Here is a 6329-nt window from a genome sequence, read left to right as displayed (position 1 = left end):
GGCGACCGGGACGCTAGCAACGGAGCAGGTAAGTGAATAACTTCTGTATGGCTCATATTTAATGCACGATGTATATTACAAAGTGCATTAATATGGCCATACAGAAGTGTATAACCCCACTTGCTGCCGCGAGACAACCCCTTTAAGATACAATAAGTCAAAAATGGCAAAAAAAAAAACATTTTTATGCAAATTTTTACCTTTTTTCAGAGGCAAAAATCGGAATGTACTCCATTTTTTTTTATTTTTGCTCTATTTGCAAGAGAATTTTTTGCTCTACAAGATTTGATGTTTTTCATTTTGTTCCCAGACCTTCTAGATGGGAAATTTTTGTTTTGCGTTTTGTCATTAAGCTGCTTCATAGGATCTGTTGATCAGCCGGCATGCTACAGCTTGACATGGCATCCAGCAGTTGCGCTTCCTTTCTGCTCATTTTTCACTTCATCTTTGCTGGTGCACAATCAGTCACTTGTAAACTATAGTTATTTATTACACAAATGCTAGCCTTAGATAATCTTAGTATCCAATATGGATAGAGTGCTAAATAAGCCCAGTGATCACTGTAATATACCACAATCATTATGCAACACTCAATGATATTCTGACCATCTTAGGCCAAAGCTTGTGGCTCACCTGAACTCGCCATGCAATTTTTGATCACATAAGTTTCTTGAGCACAAAAAGTTGTCTCATTCCAAAAATAATTTACCTTCTCATGATTTCTAAACTAATTATACACCCATGCAAAACTTACACTTATTTTATTATTTGATTTCCACGAGTACATAGGACTTTCACAGACATTGATATTTTACCATCTAGAAGGTCTGTCATTGTAATAAATAACTATAGTTTACAAGTGACTGATTGTGCACCAGCAAAGATGAAGTGAAAAATGAGCAGAAAGGAAGCGCAACTGCTGGATGCCATGTCAAGCTGTAGCATGCCGGCTGATCAAAAGATCCTATGAAGCAGCTTAATGACAAAACGCAACACAAAAATTTCCCATCTAGAAGGTCTGTGAACAAAATGAAAAACATCAAATCTTGTAGAGCAAAAAATTCTCTTTCAAAGAGAGCAAAAAAAATGGAGTACATTCCGATTTTTGCCTCTGAAAAAAGGTAAAAATTTGCATTAAAATGTTTTTTGCCATTTTTGACTCATTGTATCTTAAGAGCTATGCATCCTTTTGGGTCCATAATGTGAATAATGAGAAACATTTCTATGGAGTACACATTGATAAATTCATAGCTGAGTTGGATTGCATTGATTATGAGTTATTACTGCTTAAAATATGAGTTTTATTTTGCGCGATAGAATTTTTCAGCTACTTTGACATGCAATGGTGGCAGAATGATGATAAGAGTGGCAGTCTGAGGAGCTTAGCTGGATTCAGCACCAAAAGTTCTCCTAGTGTGTGAAGTTTCATTGCTCTAGAGTCATTGGAACTGGCTTGGCAATGGATTGAAATCGCCACTTTTTTCAGGTTGCGCGCTGTAATCACATGACAACCCCCTAGATTAAGACCTGTAGCTCGTGAACCAAAGCACTTTGAAGCCTAATATTCTGGCTATCTTAGTTTAGGGTCAGGTTCTATCTTTGTGCAAAGTTTCATTGAAATCTGAGATGGTCGACTGGGAGCGTTGGTTGAACTGACATGGAATGACCCCTCTATTACTTCAGTATACCCTAATAGGTTTATTCTGCTCTTGAAAAGAAAAGCTGCTCTGCGATTGGTTACTATATGCAAGAAATACAGTTTTTGCTTATGATAGTTGTCATAAATTTGCCGAGAGTTAGGGCCACTTTAACCAATTGCAAACGGTGCACTTGCAGTGGGCCCCTGGCAGCTGCACCACTTCCAGCTGTGTATGTGTCCTGAGGATGCAGACACAGCTGAAAACTGAATACAGCAGAGCAGAAATATTGGATCCCTTGGCTCCAACTGGGCCCGCCTCCACTCATTTCTGATTGGATCCTGTCCTCCTGATGTAGCTTCAGCAAAGGAAGCTTCCTCTGCTTGGATTGGAGGCGCCGCCCACCAACCTCCGACCTACTGTAGAAGAGCTGGCTACTGTATACTTGTAAGCTTCCCTTCTGTCTGACATTGATGTCCTCTCTCGAATATAGCCACCGTATGCAGGGGTTAGGGTTACAGAAACAAGCCACGTCTACAGTATTGCTGCTGTGTATTAACCCTGATATCAACCCCTCCTGCTTCTGCAGGTCACGGTTAAGTAATTGGGACTGACAGGAGGCGAAAGGGAGTCAGCGACCAGAGCTGAACAGGAAGAATAGCAGGGAATGTAATGACTGACGAGGGCTCCCCAACCTCTATTTTCATTGGATCAGAGAGGGGATGAGTAGCCTAATTGCTTGCGTGGCAGGCGTGTAAAGAATGCTTTTAAAAATAGAGGTACTAATAGTTTACTTTTGTCAATTAGAAAATGCAAAGTGAACGAACAAAAGAGAAATCTGAATCAAATCAGTATTTGGTGTGATCACCCTTTGGCTTCAAAAAATAAACTAGTTACACTTCTATTTTTGAAAGCATTATTACTTTGCAGCTCTTTTGCTCACCTGTCTAAAAGTTTTGCACCCTACTGCGTGTCCCTCTGTGTGCGCACATATATGAGTAACATGTATGTACGTATATTTGTGTAATGCGTACAGTATAACAGAATTGCTAGAACACCTCTTTGTTATATATAACATTTTTGCATTTGTGTCTATATATGGAATCTGAAACTACTTGCAGGGTTTACAGCAGGGGGCGTGATATTACCTCTACACACACAAATACCAGTAGTTGCACAAACTATTTTGCAGCCGCCTTGGGTTACAATATAGGGTCAAGAATCATGAAGCTGTGATAGCATCATCCCACCTGTGTTGGGCTGCTCTGGGCATCATATATTGGCAGCCCAGCACAGGTGCTGAGATATCACTGCATCACACTTCCTGTGTGTACAGTAGGCACCCTAAATGGCAGCTATTCTAGTAATGGTACTATTATTCTGAGGCGCAGGATGGAGTGGACAAAAGAGGAGTCTGGAAATGCAGTCAAAATATGATCTCTATACTCACACTCCACAATCTCTTGGATATGGCACTGAGAACAATCAAGGTTCAGATAATAGATATACAGCAGTAAGGACTAAGTGACAGCCATGTGCAGGGCTGACTCTATGAAAAAGGGGGTTATAGAATTATTCGACATTTTTATTTACATATAAATTACGAATAGGGCTAACACAAAGAAGGCACTATTGCTGCATGGGGTTTAAATGTGGGCACGATTACTGTCAGGGCCACTGTTTGGGACACTGTCTATCCGGCACTATTATTTTCAGGGGCACTATGGAGTCATGGCTGGAGAAAGTCAGCATGATGGTCTAAGCCAAATAAAGAAGAAAAGGGAAAGTTATAAGTTAACAATTCCAATCTGAGAGGATGGAACCTATGATTCAAAAAAACCTTCCTCTTAACATGTCTAAAAAATATGACTAAAAATAGAAAATCTCTTAGGGTATATTCAGATGCAGAATACCATGGTTTACTTGAAATGTTCCAAAAAATGCACAATTTTGCTGTGGTTTAACAATAGTTAGACAATACACTATGGCATAATCACTACATCTGAATAAATAGTATTCTTAGCCCTGGAGGCTAGTAGAAAAGTGCAGAAGACACAACCTGAACGGGGTGAGCTATAGAACTGTATTCTTCACAGCAAAGGTCAGTTACACTTGAGTGAATTAATCAAAAAAAAAAAAAAAACAGAGCTAGTTTACATCTGCGCTTGTGAATTCTGTTTTCCTACTCCTTTATGGAGTAAGAAAATAGGACCCACTAGCCAAATGGACCACCTTGACTATAATAGGGTCTGTTCAATTTCTATCTAGCATTTTACACATTTGATGTGTACAGGCCCTATTCACAAAAAGACTCTTCCATTAACAGTGGCAGGTACCAATATCTAGTTTGAGTGCTGCCCAACTTACTGTAGAAACACATCAAGTGTGATACAGTAGATTTTAGTTTCATGGCTGTGTGTTTTAATTAAAGTGTAATTCTCAGTATTTATTGTATCAGCTGTATCTATATACACTGTAGTTGGCCACAGTAGAAACCTATTGTCCCTAAATGAGGTGTGACTGCCCTGTTTTTTGTTTGTTTTTTAATATGCTGGCTTTATATACTTGGTTTTGCCTGGGTAGCCTTGCTGTCTTTTTTTCTCTTTTTGAATTTGTGCCTCATGCTGCTCCAAGGTCTCTGCAGCCCTTGATGTCCTGGCTCTTTCCTGCTCATTCTTAAGTCGTTGGTCACATTGTTCACTTGTCTCACTTGCTCTCAGTAATATCAGTTTCTGTGCTGTTAACTGGACTTGTCTGATGTTTTTTTCTTTGGAGGCATTACGGATCCACCACATATCTGAATTATGTGTCACGCTGAATCACAAAGCATCCTATTTTACCGTAGATACAATAGATTTCATTTGTTGCGCATAGCAATTAATCATCATTCCTCAAGCTGTGATCATTAGTAAAATGAAAGCTGTGTTGTAGTTGTTGGCTAAAATCAACAAACAACTGAAACCCCCCCAGTATTTTAAGTTGGATCAGGAAGGGTAGATGTACTAATTTTGGTTGAGATCTATCAAGGTAATAATCTATGCAGAACAAACAAACAAATTGTCATTTTTACATACACTTATTACTAAAAAAAAGGGAGGCTCTAGTACCCTGTTGCACTACCTCTAGCTTGGATAGAAGATGTGATACAGGCAGGCATGGAGGCTTTAGTACCCTGTTGGCCCATCTTTAACTTGGATGCAAAATGTGATTTGGGTGGGCATAAAGGCATTCAGCTTCCGTATGGTATCCTGTGGTATATCGGTCCACATTTGCTGTAACTGAACATCTAAATCATGCAAGCTCGTAGGCTATTGAAGTTGGCATCCCAGATGGTTTCCATTCATGTTCTAATGGTGATAAATTTGATGACCGGGCAGACCACGGAAGTGTGGCAATGTTGTGGAGGCCCTGCCATGAGTCAACACCCATGGGTGCAGGATGGCCTAAAAATATTGCTGAGCTATCATTGTCCCTCGTACCACAACTAGGGGTGAACAATTGTTGTATGTGATGGCCCCTCACACGAGCAATGGGGGCAGTGTGCGCTCCACAGCAAAGGCAGGATTGAGGTGCTCACCCCTTGGGCTCCAGACGTGAACACGGCCGTTGTCAGTGCTCAAATTAAACCTGGATTGATCACTAAAGACAACCCAGTTTCTCTCCACAGTAGTTCAGTTTCATTGTCCACGACAGTAAACGGTGGGTGTCAAAGGCAGTACACTTAATGGGTGCTATAAAACCAAATGTCTTTCAGGCAAGAACCTGGAAATAGTTTTGACAGACACATGGGCCTGGCCAATGGTGCCACCTTTCTGAATGGCAAAAAATTAGGAGCTGTTCCCGGTCACCTTGTGTATGTGCCCTCATGAATCCACTAATCCCAGCACCTACTAACAGTCTGGTCAAAAAGCCAAAGGTGGTGGGTAATTCGTGGATAGGACCATTCAGCTTTTCTTATTTCAATAATGCGCCCCTCTCAAACTCTTTTAACTGGGTGAAATCTCTTCTCTGCATCAGAGAGGCGTCTAGGGGGTCAACAAGCTCTACACAAGTGGAAAAAGAAGTCCACTGTACACAAGTAGCCTCTGAGAGCCTTCTTATGGGCCACAGGGGAACCACTTTTATGGCCTCAGGTGAAAAGTCTGTTCATCTAATCACACCACAATCATTTGTATGGCCGCCTGCAGATGGCCAGATCGGATCCCGCTGCGAGAATTCTCGCAGTGGGATGCGGACCTGTGCCGCTGCAGAGACCTGCGGCTCACCCACTCCCGGCGTCTCCTCTTCTCTGTGATGTGTGGCTGCCGCCCAGCCGGCGCATGCACAGAGCGGAGCCGGCGGGTCTCTACTGGCATTTCTATGCGGTCCTCTGCGAGACCTGCACAGAAGTAGAACATGCCGCAATTTGTTTCCTGCGTGTGTTTTCACACTGATAAATCACAGCTGTGTGCATAGGGTTGCATGCATACATGCAATCCTATGGCAGTGGGCACGGGCGGAAATTCTGCAGGAAATCCCGCCGCGAAATTTCCGCCCATGTGCAGGGGGCCTATATCTGCCTGAGATGTAACTGCATGCTGAGTTTTGCAGCGAAACAACAACTTCCAGGTGCTTGATTTTTTTTTATTTTGATTTTTTTTTACAAAGAGTGCTAGATGATGGAACTTTGCTTTGTATATACCATGTAACTGC

General features: G+C 41.6%; 1 protein-coding gene across 1 annotated transcript in view; it reads left to right on the top strand.

The window, feature by feature from the left end:
• The first annotated feature begins 2042 nt into the window (after positions 1 to 2042).
• Positions 2043 to 6329, top strand: part of ACR (acrosin) — a 42449-nt gene continuing 38162 nt past the window's right edge. The window contains exon 1 of the mRNA XM_066589325.1: positions 2043 to 2084. The gene's annotated coding sequence lies outside the window, so the exon portion shown is untranslated. The remainder of the gene's footprint in view (positions 2085 to 6329) is intronic.

The sequence above is a fragment of the Eleutherodactylus coqui genome, chromosome 2 (assembly GCF_035609145.1).
Source record: "Eleutherodactylus coqui strain aEleCoq1 chromosome 2, aEleCoq1.hap1, whole genome shotgun sequence".
Taxonomy (NCBI): Eukaryota; Metazoa; Chordata; class Amphibia; order Anura; family Eleutherodactylidae; genus Eleutherodactylus; species Eleutherodactylus coqui.
This window is presented reverse-complemented; position numbering and strand designations above follow the sequence as displayed.